The 18,622-nt window shown below is 40.1% G+C and overlaps 1 protein-coding gene across 1 annotated transcript in view; it reads left to right on the top strand.

Annotated features, from left to right (window-relative positions):
- LOC139709086 (adenomatous polyposis coli protein-like) overlaps positions 1–18,622 on the top strand; it is a 115,349-nt gene that overhangs the window by 57,197 nt on the left and 39,530 nt on the right. The window lies entirely within an intron of this gene.

The raw sequence follows: 18,622 nt of genomic DNA, 5'->3' as shown, positions 1-18,622 counted from the left end.
GATTTCTATAATTTCACTTGACAAAAACACACACTCCATTTCTCTCACTCTTATATTAAAAGAGTATCCCCCATGAAGACTCAACAGTAACAGAGAAAACACAATATAAACACATGTTGGTTGTACACCTATCATTCCTATCTGATATTGTGTGTGTCTCTTCTTGCTTGAGTGTACATAGATGGTATGTCATTCTTGTATCGGTCAAATTCATCTTTATGAGTGACTAAGCGCTTGATTTGATTAAATTCATGGCTCAGTGCCAGTAATCAGCTTGTGGGTGCCGAATTTCAAGACAGGACTACGGAATTATTGTAGAGGGGTGCATACCCAGAAGCTCGCGGCTGTCAGGACGGGGAATAAGACCACACATTCCGCATGGCTGACAGTGATATTGTCTTGATTAAACGTCAATGATGCCTGTAGTATTCAGTGTCCGAGGCAAAGCTGAGATGAGTGCCTGTCGTCCAATGAGAGTGAGGGATGGCCGTGATTTCTGTGGTCCGTGTTTCTGTGATGATACCACTATTTGCCTTGATTGGGCTCAATTTAGCAAACAACGGACAGCCTGACAGTGACAGATGAGATGAATCGCTAGAAGGGAGGTGCGCAGGAAACCCTAACAAATTGCTCTGAATTGCATTCTGAATGGCTTTGAAACCAACAAGAAAAAGTGTGTGGTTCTTGTTCTGTATTAACACATGGTTACTCTACTCAATAATGACAATTACATTGTGTGTGATTGAATTAGCTTAGATTCCTGGCCAAATCGACGTACAGAGTTAAAAATGACATGCAACTATTTGGCTCCTCTGGTATCTTTCTGGAATATCATTGACATACTTTGACATGTAAGATCAGACTCAATTCATGTTTCCACCATCTTTGTGTGACCCTGATGAAACACTTTTCTTTTTCTAGCTTTCTATGCAGTATTCTCAGGATTGGTGACAACAGGTCCAGCTGCTGTGCCACAGAGATGGTTGATTCATTTTGGTTCTGTTAACCACTAAGAATACAGAAAAGGCAGACATTGTGGATAAACCTGTCAGTGCATTTTAGGAAGGAACAGGTTAACTTCCCATGTGGTTGAAGCGTGCTGTGGAGAAGCTGACTCCATGTGTGGTTGAAAGACGCTGTGCGGTAGAATTTGTGATGATGTAATACACTACCCATGACAGTAAGAGGAAGTGGGGCATTAAACGAAAAGGGAAAAATATTTGTACCAGCATAGTGCACAGTGTCTGGTAGAAATGGAGTTCATCCTTCTGCAAATGTCATGATGACTTTACTTTTATGCTGTGGTGTTGTAATGCTGTTCATACGTGTACAGGTAGCTGGAATAGACCAGGGAGGCCACCTCCCTGGATAGACAAAGTTTCTACCACTAGTCGCCATGGTGTCCCTGTTGATCCAGAACCCATTGCTGGCAGGTTTAATAACTCTGGATGTTCTGACAGTCTGATAGGAGGTTTAACGACATTTACAATGGTAGATACGGTGTTGTGGAAAGGTGATTGCAAATTTTGTGACGGAATCATCAGGGATGTTCCAAACGGTGTTTGCATGATCCCCAAACTGTAAGACGCAGGATTAATGGATTATATGTCTGTCACACCTCACCATCATCCAGAAAATATCATCCTGCAATGTGCCACATAATTTCACCTGGGTTGGCTTGCTGCAATCACTACGCTCATGTGTCTATATTCACTGGTTAATAATCTGGTCTTCATCCCAGCTACATGTGATGCTGGATAGGAGATGTTATTGTACATTACTGTGCATCATTAGAGGATGGGGGAAAGAGACTAAGGTGAGTGCAAGTTATAAGATGAATACAGGTACTTTATTATACACTCTTTTAGTCATAGCTAGCCATATGTGTTGTATTAAAGTGCTGTTAAGCGTACTCAGTGTTAAGTCTCTATGAAAATAAACTCTTCCTTCCAAAGATTTTTTAATATATCATTCCTTTAACTCATGCTTAATTTCTCTGAAGGCAAGTTTTCTATTCTGAAGAATAGATCTTATTGCAGTGATGATCTAATGACCATATTTTATGTAAAGGTATTGGTAGACAGCCTTATAGTATTTCTGTAATCAGATCATAGGAATTTGCTTTATCTACATTATCTAATCAACTCTGATGATGTTTATTCTGTAATTGTTCAAACAATGAAACAGTTTACAAATAGGAGTCAGCAAGAGAAGAATTTTCTGCGAATTGATCATTTCACATATCAAATCTCGTGTTTTACCTGTGAAATTCTCATATCCAATGAAGTGAAAATGAATGTAAAGGTTATTGGTACATAATCCAAAGGCTTTGTGTTACAGATTTTTTTTTTTCATTTTATGGGGATGTTGCGGGAGAAACACAAAGTAAATAACTGCACTTCTTTGATGAGTCATCATTTTAAGGTAAAGAAAGTCTTTTAATGTTCAGGATGCCTAGTATCTACCCGTAAGATTGAGGGCTGTTTGGTTTAAAATTGAATTTAAACTCCATCACGTTGTTGTTCACGGTGTGAGTAAGAGGTGGCAACAAACTAGCAGGTTCCCCAGGCAGCGGCTGTTTGACGTACCTGTCCGCAAAGAAAGAGGTCATTCTCTGATATTTACCGATGGGACAAACAGGCTCTCTGTGTTTGCCGCCCAGGTAAAATGGAGCCTAGCAATCGAGGCATGGCGGAAGAGAGTCTGCTTCTGGCAAAAGAGAGAATCTTGGTGCATTTTTTTTTTTCCCCTGCTTCCTTCTCCCTTCCAGGCAGTGGATTTTCCAAGCACGCTAGTGTGGGGGGAATATGCGTTCACTCCCAGTTTGGCCAGTGAGCTAAATTGAGTTCTGATAAGAAAAAAGGAAGAATCTTTGATAGGTGACTTGATAGAACACTGTCTTATGGGAATGCCAATGTCTCCTCTAGTGAGGAGCACTGATAGTGTTTCAGAGTCATTTGGATTTACAGTGTGCCAAGTGTGCCAAACTGATCTTTTGTGGTCGAATCTTTTGACTTAGGACTTTGTGGGTAGGATGTGACAGAAACTGAGAGAAATGTTACCGTCATCGAAATGGAGGTCGGCAACTCAAAAGAAGGAGCCAGTTTGAGTGTCTGCCTCTTCCCTGTCTGTCTATATGTCTTATAGTTCTATTGTCCAGATGTCCAGCTGGAGTGTGGATGTAAACTGGCAGCCGTGATCGTCATCTTCAAACTTTGTGCCATCTCTCCACCGGTGATCGTAGCCTGGAGGGAGTAAAAACATCCAAATTGAATTTAGGCATCACCAGCCACTGGGTTAAACTGGCAAAGAACACATTATGAGGATGAGTAAGGGTAAGGGTAGGATTGGTGGGTCTCGTCACCCTTATGGGAGGAATGGGAGAACCAGGAATATGGAGAGGGGGACTGCTGAGGAAGGGGGAGGGAACAACTGAGGAAGGGGGTGGGAGACTGCTGAGGAAGGGGGTGGGGGGACTGCTGAAGAAGGGGGCGGGTGACTGCTGAGGAAAGGGGCTCTGTAGGGAGGAGACTCAGCTTAGTAGAATAGATAGGTCTGAGGATGATGAAGCTGGAGGGTGAGCGAAGGGATACAGGACATCAAGCAGTTATGATTATCAATCTAGGATTAAGACAAAATGAAATTGAAATGATTTACTACTACAGTGTACTACTAAAACCAGTAACAAGGCGCGGTCAGACTGGCAAAAGATCGCAAAGTTTAAGATCTCGAAGTTTTGCCAGTGTGACCGCAAACTTCCTGCGAAACTTCTCGATCTGTTTGCGGGCGGTGCCTCCGAAGCGCGAGGTCATTGTCATGTACAGATGTGCATTGTTACATCACAATCACTGGCCATCGGACGGCGCACTCTTTCTTGCGCGCGTACCAATGGCCCAAACTTCGCGATCTTAAACTTCTCGATCTTTTGCCAGTCTGACCGCGCCTATTGTGAAGTATTCAAACTACCATTACGACTGCAATTTCTACCAGTGCTACTTATGTAACAGGAAATATCCTTCCCCTGCTATTCTGTCCCCTCTAGCTTGTATTCCTGCCATAGAGATTGATTATGATAATTATAACTTGTGAGGTCGCTTCCAACACAAGGCGCTTGTATACAGAGAACAAGAAGTTAGAGTATGAATACATTGTCTGGTGTTGCTGTGTGATTGAAGAGACAGTAACATTCTCACCTAGTATCAAGGCCTGTAGGAACATTAGCATGAAAAATGCATGAGGATCCAGGAGCGTGAGTCAAGAGGAGCTGTTTGAGATGGATTGGAGTCTTAAGGGGCGGCAAGCCAGAGGGGAGCAGAGCTGACTTGGGGTGAATGATCAAGGGAGGAGGGAGCAGTTTAGGCTCCACTTAATGAAAACTGGTAAACAATGCCTGCCATCATTTAGATTCAGGATATGTAGGATGTGTAGGAGAGATGGGGGGGGGGGGGGGGGGGGGGGGGGGGGAGAAGGTTGGAGAGAATGGTAGTGGCTCTCTCTTATTATGATGGATGGCGGTCTCTCCACAAGTCACATACAGTGTCCTTTACCATTGGTATGGGGATCCTGTTTGTATTGATTGCATGGAGAACCTGCTGTTAGTGCTTTGTTGGGAGAATTTGTTGCACTGAGACAGAATACATTGTAGTTCTGAGTGAACACAGTGAGTTAAAAAAAAAAAGAAGAAGAAAATGAATGAATAGTGAGACACTTATGAATGTTGTATAATATGTGTTATACAAGCACACATTGAAAATGTGATCTTCGAGGCCATTCAAATGGCTGTTTTGACCGTCTGACAATATTACACCTCATGTGTGGTACTGGCCATTTGCATTCTGTTTTACACAGTGAGTAAAAACACTGCAAACAGCAATGATTTCTTTTTTTCTATGAGTAAGTTTACTTCTCCATTTTTTTTTTTCAAACCAAGTAAAACAAAAGTCACCAATGTGCAAATGCCTTAAAAACTCTGTATGAAGAAAACAAACGTGCTAGTAGACGTCTGGAAAGCAAAGCTTATAGATATGATGAAAGCCCAATCTTTGGTGAAGGACCTAAAATTTACATAGATAATGTTGCTACTTGTATCATACAGTGATGTGTAAGACGAAGCAAATTCCATGCAGGGTGATAACATGTCCACTGTCTCTGTCTTATTTGCAGACCAGTAGCTACAACCAGGTAAAGACTACCTGTTACCTTTAGGGTCAGAGCATGATAGTCTAGTTGGTTTGTAATCAGGACTGTGCTCATTACTTTTGCAGACTGATTGCCATCCTTAGCCTGAATGATCCTGAAATCAAAAAGGTTGAAAAGGATCTTTGTGTTGCATCTCTGCTCTATAACATCCTTTCTCCATTACATTTCATTTCCGGCCACCAAAAATTTCTGATTTAAAGATTACAGTGGCACAAATGGCCCTCCAGAAAAGAAAATTAATGTCGAGCCCTGCCATATTTGTGTGTGTATGTGTGTGTGTGTGTGTGTGTGTGTGTGTGTGTGTATATAGAGATATACAATCATTCAGCATGAAATTTTGCCCCATCCAATGAAAGAAAACAACAAGAAGCAAATGAATATAAAGCTGGAGAGAGTGAGAGCAGGATGAGAGATCTGTGTCAGGTTGTTTTTCCTGTGGCTGTTGATGCACATGATGGATCCTGATGACCCTTTCCCATCATCAGCTGAGTTCTCTGATTAGGTTTTCGGCCACGGTTTGCTTCTCTCCGGGGTAACGGCTGCATGGACAACAGAGAATTTTCAATTAGCCATCAGAGCAATCTGCCTAATGAGGCCGCTGTTGCTGTTAGTCACCACATCGGTGCATCCACCATCAGTGGATATCGGGTTTTAGATTTGGGTGGCCTCTATTTACTCTCCTTTCTCTCTCAGAAGCTGCGGTTAGGATGCATTTTACGAGATCCCATTAGTGAATGGCAGAAGGATGTGGAATGGGATGTCTGTTGGGTATCTCATTTGCGATTTAGTTTTTCCGCCCCTAAAATAATGTGTCATCTATCTGTTAATTCTTATTAATTATGAATTTTTATTGCCACTCATAATATGATGCAACTGTGATGTCACAGGTGTGATTCATAACACAGTATTTTTCAGCATTTTGTTATGCACACGTGAGTACAATACACTGAGATTAGAATGAAACCTTTTTGCAACATGCGAAGGCAACACGGTACCACTGAATTCTGAAGTTTTTTAAACAAGGGAAAGAGTTCAGACAATCTATAATTTACATATCTTTTTTCTTTTATCCACTATGAATTTTCCAATGTTAATGCTCAACTGCTGTGTGTGCTAAAGTTAATGCTTTCCAGAGAAAATATATGATGCAGTAGGATGGGCTGAAAATCAACAATTATTATGTGGTTGTATGTGATGATATCATACTGAGGTAGGTGTCCCTTGAATGATCTCACTCCAAGTCAAAGCATAAAGAAGAGTATAGAAAGAAGTATGTTTTCTCAGAGCCCAACATTAACCAAATTTAGCCAGTTCTGTATTCCTATATGAATTTTGTAGGTTCTCATTGCTGCCCTAAAGTTAAAGTGATTCCATGAATATGCTTGATTGTCCTTGCAGAGGTACTATGCAGTGGTCAGCTGCAGATCTGATAAACTGTCCATTGGGAATGTCTTGATATCATGATGAAGGTGTAGGAATCACTAGTGAAAACAATATTTACTTTTCCTCAGCCCAGTGGAGCAGCAAGTAACTGCCATTGGGCAAAAAACATTCTCATATCTCTTTTCGGCCGTGACGCGGTCATGCGTGAAAATGTCAGCACCTAGTTTTAGGTGTAGGAGGGCCTCCGTGGATAATAGCCAATTTCCCCGAGTCTGTCATTAGCGCTCCAGGGTTGGAATAGGAGGCGTGAAGAGTGCTTGTTCACTGGTGTCAGCTAACACAGGGTGGATCCTGCCTCGGATGTTGTTTCATGAGAGGAGGTGGCAGAGTTAAGGGTGCAGGGGGAAAGGTGTTTGGAGGGATGATAGAGTGAAGAGAGGAGGATATTGGGATGAAGAGGAAAAATTCAAAATGGATGGCAACGTGAGGAAAACATGGGGACCCCCTTTAAATGTACATCTGTATTTTGTAGAGTTATGTAAGGAAGAAACCTGCTCTCAAAGGGTAGATTCATATCGAACAAGGTTTCATGTCCTATGCTTCATTATGTCATGATAATGGGATGCTCAATCTTCAGTTTTACTTTAAAGAAAAGTATCAATCCATCTAGAACTAACATCCATCATCAGCTGGCCTAGCTGGGCAGCAGCACAACAACTGCGCTATGAAAGCTGGATAGTGGTAGCGATCTATCAGAGAAAGGACAGTTACACCATGAAGCTTGTAGCTTCATGGTTACACAGAAAATTGCCATAAATATTGAGATGGTCTAATGGGAAATTATGTGAAAGATATTGATAAATATGTTAAAAGGAACAAGGGAGGTTCGGAGAGAGTGGGCAGCTAAGGTTAATGGAATGATTAGATTCTCTTGAGAGATGGAATTGGTATTTGCTATTCTCTTACAGGTAATACCCAGGATGTAGCTGCACAAGATTAGGAGTTAGCTTGAGGGGATGTAGGAAATAGATATGTAATTGTTCTGCACGTTGTCCCAGTTACACTTATTTAATAAATGGTTGTCCTATCACATACGTCAGAGAGATAGAAGTGATAGATAGTACTTATTGTTGAGTAGAAAGAGATGTGCAGACTTGTATCAAAACTGACAAATTGGTTGTACGGGTCATGGAAGGCTAATCCAGCAAGGAGTGGCCAGAAATTTTCTGGAATTGCAAAATGTGTGATCACCTCTTCTTTGGACGTGGCGTAATGGAGCAAGTTGGATGGGAGCGGAGGCAAAGGGGTAATAAATACTGTGAGCTAAGTGGGGTGACAGCGAGAGACAGCTCGGTCGCCTGTCTCATCTCTCACCTGCGAGGGAGTTTTGAGCACCTAGGCTAGCCTTCTTCCAAGACACTAGGAAACATAAACCAAGGCTGCCTGCTTTAGGAATGTTTAAGCAGAAGTAGGATGATGGAGCATCATAGAGTCAATAAGGACTCGTATGAATTAAAAGAGAATGCCCCCTAGTCCACCCAATAAGTCACTTTAACCCCTCACAGCCAAAAACTGTCCTGTACAGATTCAGTGACACTTTGGGACAGCGGTGCCCGAGAGGCCAAGTTTTGTTGAGCTCGGAGCGAATCGCTGCCTGACAGGCAAGACCACAGCGTTCCAGATAAGCGCGATGATTTGCATCTTATTATCGAGCAGCGACATATGGTGAGATGCTCCACGGTGAGTTGCGACCCCCAAGGGGAAGTAGAGAAAGATTGAAGGCATGGAAGAAAGGTGTGCAAAGCCAAGGTGTGTGTGGACTTCTAACTACTCGCATAGCACGGATTGTCCTCTACCCTGTGTGTGACTCATTTCACAAACGAGAAATTTGGCACGGCGCTAGGGCTTCTGTGAATTGCCGAGTTATCGCTGATCCGCTAATGTGGATATCATCTTGTGCACCGACAGTAGGAGGCAGAAAAAGGTGGCTCTATCACTCCCAGAAGTGATCACCAAGGGGAGAAAAAGGTCTTTGGCCTGATACAGGAAGCAAGGTGATTGATAAGACATGTAGCATGAGAGGTAGTGTATTTTGCTATACATTAATCCGTGTGTGTGTGTGTGTGTGTGTATGTGCATTTGTAAATGTCTCTGAATGTAGACCGTTGTGGGCATGCACAATAGCCAACTGTGGACAGACTCTGATCATATATTTTTTCAATTCTGACATGTTTGATTATATATTGGGGGTCATATTAAGTATACATTTTTGAAATTGGTCAATATTTTGTAAGTGCAGATGCAGGGAGGGGTCCCTGGAGTGACAGTACACACATAACTTTTTTTTTAATCAGATTCTTCGATTTCTGACTCATAGGTAGCAGCCTGCAGGTTCACGATTTGGTGATCCACTTACCTGTCCAGTAGACACAACTTGTATCTATGAAGAACTGTAGAAATACTTGTGTTCACAAGTTTATTTATGTCTTCTCTTTCTATGTGTTTTTCATTTCAATTTTGTTTTGCTGGTATGCACAGTTTGTTTGACACAGAGTAATAATAAAAAACAAAACAAAACAAAACAAAACAAAATAATACTCGGATCACCTAATTACCTGACTGAACATTTGTTGCAATAGATGGAAATGGGTGTTTATTATGTTTTGATTTACACTATGTTTTGCCAGTAATTCATTGTGAGTTATATTGCAACAATTTGCTATAATATCTACTTTATAATTACAAAGGTTTGACACAAAGACATTTTATTGTTTTATCGTAAACAGAAAGAGAAGAACCCTCATAAAGTGCCCCACTTGTTTTCAAAACAATTGCAGAGTTTAATAAATGTTGACATTTCACACCGACGTGATAGGATTCTCTAACACATAACATGAAGGTGGAACAAACCTTGTGATACCACGGTGTGAACAATACTAGCCTGTGCATTTGCATCATATTGCTGTCATTGTTGTTTTCTGCAAGCTGAAGCTACAGGCTTTCTTCCCATCTTTCAGAGAAGTCGTTGCCATGGTGATCTGGCTTGAATACCAGTTTGCTGAAGGGAATGCACTTTTCAGAATGGTGATCATGAAAGGTCATCCGAGATATTGGAAACCAAAACCGAGAGAAAGAGACTCGAGTGCCAGACTCATTCAGGATCCTAGGTCTGTGTTGAGAATTCATGCTTGGGTATACGTTGGCTTTTTGTTACACCTTGACCACATGACAGAAGTTATTGGAACAGAAAGTCAAGGTTGATTTTCAAGATGAGAAGTTGACCACTCAGTGATTGTATTAGTTAATTCCGAAAGCGGCTTATAGCCCAGTCAGTATGTTCTGCCCTTATGTTTCGTCATTGAGTGACCATCTATGTTTGACTAAGTTTGCAAAATATATTACTGTTTGATCTCCTCCCTTAGATATAAGTATAAAAGAAAAAGATTACCAGATATATTAAATAAAATATCAGCTTATTTCACTTATCAATCAAGCAGTCAATCAACACAATAATTGATTTGTTTTCATTGCATTGTGGTTTATTTTTTTCATATCTGTTGTTGCTCAATGGTCTTAATTTGTCAGTGTAAGTCATGACTGATGTTGTAATAGCTGGAAAACATGAAATGAATATCATTGTTACTCATTTTTGCTGAGATGTCATAGGCATGGATGGTTGTAACTGACTCTGTTTCATAGTGTGCATGATGGTGTTTAAGGTATTTCCCTTATAAAGGTTAAGCATTTTTGTATAGTCTGTGTATTGTGTATAGCAGAGAGTGTATTCTTATGTTGCATTATATATACACTCATTTTAGTTTGTCATGTTGTGAATTGCATAGAGTAGTAAGACATGTGGTGTGTGTTTCCGAGAGATTCTCCCATCAGTGACAGGTGAAATGGATTCCACCCCCCCCAAAAAAAAAAAAGGAAAATAATTTTGTCTCTGCTTCAGAAGCATTAATTTATACAAATTTAAGATTCAAAGAAAGATGACATGTCAGCAGAAAGAGAAATGTGAGAGTTGGTGACTGCTACCAGCTATCAATCAAAAGCCATGTTTTTGTGCATCTCTGATTTAAGGGATGAATCACCTGTAAACATGGACATTTGTCCTGTAGTGCACCATCTGCTAGATACGGTGAACCAACCAATGGGATGCAGTTTTAACAGCCAGAAGTGGATGTGAATCACTAACCTGTCTCTAAACATAGAGGAGACTGTGTATGGGAGGGGGAGGGGAAGGGTGAGGGGTGAGGGGAGGAGGGGAGGATGGGAGGGAGGAGCCAGAGATTCAGTAAGATAAAAGGATGAGAGACATTAACATGTCAGAAGCGTAATCTGTGAGATGGTGGAAAGAGAATGTAAAGTAAACAAGGACGAGATCGAAGACAAACAGTTTCTCTCGCCCATGTGGGACTGAATTCATTGTTTGATCTGTGTCTTGCAGATCACTGCCAAGAAATGAAAGTGATAAATTTCTCATGTACAGATGATGAAGTGGTGGTCTAGATTCATTACCGTTTCATGGGAATACAAAATGAGACTGTAGAGTATCCGCAGAAAATTTAGATTTATGAAGACATCAGTATAAAAAAAAAAAAAATACTCCCAATTCAGAGCAGCAATGCCACCAACAACAAAAAACAGAATTAGTGTGTGTGTGTGTGTGTGGGGGGGGGGGGGTATCAATAATTGATTAGTTAGGAGCTGTTGATCTTTAACTTAAGTGTATTGTATTAATTGTGTTTCTCTCTCTAATATGCTTCTATACAGTGGACTTCTAAATTGACAGTTAATATGTAATCCAGATTTATGAGCACAGGACATTGATGTTTGAATTAGAATCATGTTCTGAGAGGTTGAGTTAGACAGGTCTTAACACTCTTTCCAGACAGGCAGAGAACCTGGCAACATTAATACCTTACCCTAGGAGGTGCAAAGTGCATGAATTGCGTGGTCCATGGTGTGACATTTATCTTTGCCAAAGCCTTGTCAATAAAAGTTCCCTTCCTGCAGAAAGGCTAGGGGTAGAGCCGGTGCAATCACCTTGCGGCAGTCATTAATCACACCGGCATTACCACCTCTAGAAAAACGAGACCTCCAAAACAGTCTCAAATTGCTGCCAGGGCTCTGGCTCTAAATTTATCAAGCAAAAATGCATAGAGATGGCTTGTCCTTCTCCTTCCTCTCTCTATCTATTCACTGGAAAGGGACTCGTCCCCCCAAAAGTGGTGATGAGTGACCGCTTTTCTGATCATCCCCTATGGATGGCAGTAAATATGAGCTCTCGATTGGGGGAGCGGTGAGGACTGGGGGGAGGGGAAAGATTTGATGAAACCATGTCCACATGAGAGCACTCTTCTTTCCAGCCAGACTTACTGCAGGCTCTACGTGTCATGAAGAGTGCATTGTGTGTTTGACATCTGATGTTTACAGCATTCGTGACATATGCCCCCAAACTTTAGAATAGCCTGCCCCTGTCCATCTGTAAAGTTCCATTTTTAGAAACATTTGAGAGAGCTTTAATGAACCCATCTGTTTATTTCATAGATTCAGCTTATTATTTGTGCTAGAATTAATAGTGGATTATCTGTTCCTATAGATAATTTAATAGATATTATTGTTTAACTGTTGACTTAGATGTATTTGTAATCAGTATCCACAGTCCTGTTATTTAACTTTCTACTTATAGTTTTGTATTAAAAGTGCTATGAAATTATTTTTTAAAGTATTTATTTATTTAAAATTGTGCTATTATCATATTATTCCAGCTTTGCTGTCTCCATTATTTTCCAAACTAATATTTCAATGTATGCTTCTTATTCTTCCTTTACCTTGTACTTACTACCTCATATGAATGCACATATTTTAAAAACTGACTTTCATCTTTCAGGCCTAATTGACTTTCATCTTTCAGGCCTAATTTATTCCCCACCAATTCCAAATATTTAAATACAGAAGAAAAAAAAATCCCATCACTTTCAAAAAAGAATTCAGTGAAGAATTGCAAATGTGCACAATCAATCAGTCAATCAATTTGACCAAAGAGGAACACAAAGTATGCTTAAAGTATTTTACCATTATTTGTGACATTAAAAGAGAAGAAACAATATTCCATGCCTCCATCACATTCTGGGTTTGCAGCACCCTTTTACAAGAAGAAGTAATGAAAATTGACAACATATACCTCCTGACGTACAAAATCATTCCCAATTAGTCAGTTAGGATGTAATGGATTTGTGGCATCATGGACATCAGTCAGCAGACATTACATCTCGCATTAGGAATGAGACATTCAGTTGTACTCCTGTGGAATAAAGTTCAATTTTATTTTTTTTTTCCATTTGTCAGTTGGTTGATGACATCATGCCAAGGATTATTATTGTAGCTCTAAGGTAGCGATTATAGGAGTTAAATTGGGCCAGAGATTATGCTGTCTGTCATTTCCCCTTCTCTGCAGGAAATTTGTAGGAAACGGGCAGATTCTGCCATCAGTTGACCCAGTACTGCTTTCAGGCTGGAGATTTCTACCCACTTCCCAGCAAAGTTTTTCAGTTTCCTCCAAGAGAAGCAGTCCAGTAATCTCTCCCTGATCCAGCGTTGTCTATTTGTCTCATTCTTGTGTCATGTTAAGCGTCACACAAGGACATGATATTTGTGAGACTTGAACTGTGCCTCAAGAGATTGCTGCTTGATATTAACTGATCCATCATTACATCATTATTACAATCAGATTGAGCAGATACACACACAGATGTGATATTTATTGTATATCAATATAGACCTTCATATGAATTATTCTTTCATTCCCCCTGTAAGTTCTTCTTGAAGTAAAACATGGGGGAAGGAACTCTCATATAAATTTCACATTTCTAAACTCTGGAACCAAAGTATAAGGTTTCTGATTAGTAGTTGATCAAAATTTATGCATTTTAATCATTAATTCAGGATTCTGATGTTAAACTGTGTCAATTCTGTGACCATGATAATTTAAAAGCAGTGAGCACTGAATGTTGCATAACAGTAGAATGCAAAAGTTGTGCACAGAATATGTATACTGCTAAATTCTGTAAACAACATCAATTATTTCTTGTTTACATCTTCACTGAAATCATAGTCATGTGGAGGGTACAGTGTAATTCACTGGCATGTGTTTTTAAAGCAAAAACAGATTATGAACAAAAGTCTTCCTTAGCCTTGATGCCTTCCTAAATTGTTAGATTGAGTGAAGTTGTATCATGCAGCCCCGGCGTGGGATCTGCACATTGATTGAAAGCTGAATTGGGCACTTTGTATTTCACTCTGCCATCAAGTGAAAGTATAAAGTGTATTCTTTTGAGTGTATGTGCTGTTATGAATCTAATGGAAAATTGAGGGTAAATGTTTTTATTCAGCAATGATTTGTGAGGAAGGCCTTAGGGTTGGAAGTGTGTGTCAATAGTGGGTGGCAGGTGGTGCTTGGAGAGACTTCAGCTGACTCTAGGTATTTGTTTTTATATACTTGATGTGTCAGATTCTGGAAGAGTGTATCTACTTTGTTGGATTTCTTGTGGATTTTCAGTTGTTCACTTTTTAATTCTCATTTCAAGACAGAACTTCTCTGAAGACAGTGCTGTTGAATATTTGTTTCTGAGACATATTCTTTGAGGCCACCGAACAAAAAACGATTGAGACTTTGCAACTGAAGTTGCTTACCACTGCATGTAGGTCAGGAATGGGAAATATGGATGCTTATAAGCTTCCCTCTCCTTCAACTGCATTGCTTGAGGTTATCTTACCCAGTGCTGGCCTTCGCTGATGTGGAAAATAAGCCACTTTTTACCTGCTAGCAGTGTCATTATCTCACGGCACTTGAACTCATCTCCCTAAGATGTGAAGCTGTTGGGTCCCATCCCATCTGAGGCACAGCTCATTAGAAAGTCTGTGGGTAAGAAGAGGGTGCCAGAGGGGAGACTGTGTCTCTGGGAGCTGGTAGCCTGATCACACTGTGGATCCACCACACTATGTGACTAATTCCATTTTACAGAGCGTTAACTTCATGTCTCTCTGTTTGGGTGCTTGGGTCACTACAGAGAATTTGATGAAGTATAGCGTATGGACAGTATATTCAACTTGGGGGGGGGGGGGGCAATGGAGGCATGGAATGAAAGAACAAAGGGATTATTGAACAGCAGAGAGCAAGGGACATGGAGAGGGAGAGAAAGTGTCTGTGTGTGTGTTTGGGGGGGAGGGTTACGATGGTGATAGATTAACAAACAGAAAACTAAAGAGCCAGCAAAGAAAATATGTGTTTGTGTGAAAACTGTGTGTGTGTGTGTGTGGGGGGGGGGGGGGTGTGTGCATGTGTGTTCAAAAGGGAAGGTGTTCCAGAAACAGTAGATCAGAGAGGAGAAAAATTGGTATTGCAGAGTATGGGAAAATCACAGCAGTCTAGCTTTTTAAGGAGTAAACATGAATATGAGAAACATGTGTGATGATACACTCTGTATATTCCCATTTACCACATATTTGCCACACAGATTATAAGTTAGAGGCATATAATGGAAGAAGTAACTGTCCAGAATAATTCATCAGAGACATGTACCTAGAAAAGGAATAATTAGAGCCTGAAACTGAAAGGGAACTGAAGCAGATAGACTGTGAAGGAAAAAGGAGAAGGGAGATGGCGAGAGGGAGGAGGCATGGGGTATGTAGAAAACCTGTTGGCACAGGCTGTGAAGTGCATGAATAGATAATGAAGCCAGCTCTCCCTGACATATGAATTTTTCAGAGGTAGGTCAGTAACCTCTCCTACCAGAAAGACTGGTAACCCAATCTGCTCTTGAAATGCTGACTCACTCAACCACTCGCTCCACTGTGATGCATTGGCAATTAAGAGTAAAGAGAGATGGTGCACCACGCTGTGGTGGAGAAGGGATGAAATGGCTCATATAGAGTTTGCTCAACTGAGGAATGCAGTTAATAATTATCGTTCTACAATAAAGTGTCAGGGACTACCGTGCCAGGTCGTGCTACCCATCAGATTTGTATCATTACATCTTCAGTCTTCATCACTTTTCAGTATGTATGTTTTTGTCTTATTGGGTTGGAAAAATCTTGACAGTTGTACAAGATATTTTCACGGCAAGAAGTCTTCATAAATTGTCACTGGCAGTCAGTGCATATAGTGTAGATAGGAACTTTTGCTTGCATTTTGATTTTCCACCTTTTAGCTCTTGTGGAATTCGTATGCATGCGATCATTCCTCATTGTACAGCAAACATTGATAAAGAATGCCCATACTTTTTGTAGATTGATCCTGTATGCATGTGAATGAAGTAACATGAAAGTAAATGAAACTAGGATGCATCTACATATCTTAAGTGTCATGCTTGCATTGATAGATAATATGATTATTGACATAATTTGAAGTGATTTTATAGTCAGTGAAATATGTAGTAATATGAATAAAAACAAACAAGTCAAACAAAAAATGTACATATTTCTATGCAATTTATATTTTCCAGATGCCTAGTGCTTATGTCTATTGTGCTATAATTTCCTCTGTAGTGTAAACTCAATTTGTAAGGAGACCAAAAATAACATAGTTTTTATGCTAGTTATTTGGTATGCTGAAAGGCACTGTTTACCATTGGGAATGATGATTTAAAAGATGTTCGAGTTATCACATTTGATGCATATGTGTAGGTCAGTTGTATCACAAAACATCCTACCATATGAAATTTTTGCAATAAAGCCTAAAATATAAGGAGATATCGCTACTAAGTATTTTTCTCACTAAACCATAACTGTAGACGGTTTAGTCTAAAAACAATTTTATTATAACTATTGTTCACATTTTTTACATTTAACAATACTTAACATTGATTATACTGATTAACTCTTTTACACCGGCTGTTTCTATCCCTCACTCACATTTTAGAACTATTTTAAAGCGCTAAAGCTGGGTTTTTGTTTCATCTGCAAATGGTAAATTATGCCTTTTAACTCTACAAGGGCTATGGCTGAAGGGCTTTTTACACTTGCAAATTTTCGCTTAGTCCCGTACCAACGGTGGGGCGGGGCCTTAGCCCCACCGTTGGTACCGGACTTTCCTTAGCCCACTTTCTGTTTACACTTGTTTTTGCCAAAGTGGGCTAGCCCCACCGATAATCCCGCACTATCTGGCCCTGCAAAAAAGCAGGGTTAGCCCCGTAATGGCGGTGCCAAGCAAGCGAGTGTAAACAGAACAAAAAAATAATCCTGGGCTAAGCCACGGAGACGAAGTCCGACTCCCCACTGACCGATCAGAAACGAGGTAATCAAGTGCTGCCGGTGCGTGCGTGTACTTGTACGGTGCACAGCGTAATCATGAATATTCATGTGGTTTGGAAAGTACGGGACTAAGAAATACAAGTGTAAAAAGGTCAGTTTTCTCCTTAGCCCAGGACAAGAGCTTAGTACGGGATTTATTGATGAGTGTAAAAAGCTGAAAAAATTGGTACGGGACTAACGATAGTCCTGGGTCAGAGAAAGTACGGGGTTAAGAAACACAAGTGTAAAAAGGGCTTGAGATTATTGAATGCTGTTCATTGACTTTTGTTGTCCATTGGATTAAGTTTAGACATGAGGTGGGTCAATGAAATATCAATGAGGGTCAGTCAAAGCAAAACCTTGGCAGCATCCACTTTTACTGACATATGTTTTTGAAATCATTTTATCATTGTCTGCCATCTGTATTTGGAGTGAGGCTTATGACACATTCATGAAAGTGCAGGTGTTATAGAGGTATGCTGACTCATAGATTAGAAACAGTCTTATAAATAGTTTTAAAGGCCACTTGCATTACCATCAAGTCTTGATAGAGTTCATGGAAATTTTGAGAGTGGCCTTGGAAATTCCATTTGTAAATGCTATGACCATATCTTTTCAGATTTTCATGTGAAAGCACCATCTGCCTCCTAGTACTTACTCTGTCAGTCAACGTTCATCCATTTTTTGGTTGTCATGCACGGTGTCATGTATGTATGGGATAATCTTTCTACATTGGAGTAAGGGTTTAGTCATAATCTCATGACAGATTAATGTCAACTCTTCAAGTTAATGCATTGTTACCTTAAACTGGTCCTGTGAGTCAGCTGTCCACTTTAAGGCCAAATGCAGTTTTCTTTTATTAAGGTACCTTGATCTTCTTTCAGTGTTGGTGTGATTCATAATTTCACTGTATATTAAGTGTATGCTATATTGTGTCAATTTCATGCTGGCTAAACTTCCTACAAAATTTTACCAGCATAAGCTAAACTGTTATTTCATTCTGAAATAAGCTATATATTTAAAGTAATCATTCACGATGGCTGCAGAAATGTTGCATGACTGGTCAGGTGTGCATTGTTCTTTTACCTGTGACACAAAAAAGGAGAGCGTGTTTTATTATTTTGCCATTGTTTCTTCTCCTTTGTTAAAGCACCAGGAAAGTGATGGCTCTTTCCTGCCAAGTTGTGTCTGTTCCTAGTGTGTTCACTCTCATTTGGCTTTACAACTCATCTTCTTGTTTTTGATGTGATGACGTGAATCTTTTCTGGCATTCCAAGGTAGCACAAGGTGACTCATGTCAGTCTGATCTAGTCAGGATGGAAGCTAGTCCAAATTTACGTATGCTTTGGGTTAAGCCTGGTGGAGAATATTTTGTGACATATTTGTACTTAAATATAAGCTCTTTGCATTTTGCTGGCTGTGTTTGCCCTTTGCTTGTCTATATTTATCTGTCTGTTCCCCCTTTTTGGGCAATCCTTTTCTTGTACAGTCATCGCCATTATGTAAACACAAATCTATCATGTATTTTGTCTTACTTTTCACAATGCAGGTAGAGTGTGCTCAAGTGTGTTGGTGTCTCTTATGTGACGTTGTATGCATGAGTATGATGGTATTTCCTCATTCTTCATATAATGGTGGCACTGAAGGTGTGCTTTATTTCTGTTTTAACTCAAACATTTCTTTGTTACTCTTTTCCTCTCTCAATGTCCCCCATTTCTCCATTCTGTTTTTAACCTCATGTTTG

This window comes from Diadema antillarum, unplaced genomic scaffold (genome assembly GCF_040938485.1).
Source record: "Diadema antillarum isolate AM-2024a unplaced genomic scaffold, OU_Dant_1.0 seq00001405_RagTag, whole genome shotgun sequence".
Classification (NCBI taxonomy): Eukaryota; Metazoa; Echinodermata; class Echinoidea; order Diadematoida; family Diadematidae; genus Diadema; species Diadema antillarum.
Note: the sequence above shows the minus strand (reverse complement) of the source record. Positions and strands in the feature narration are given on the sequence as shown.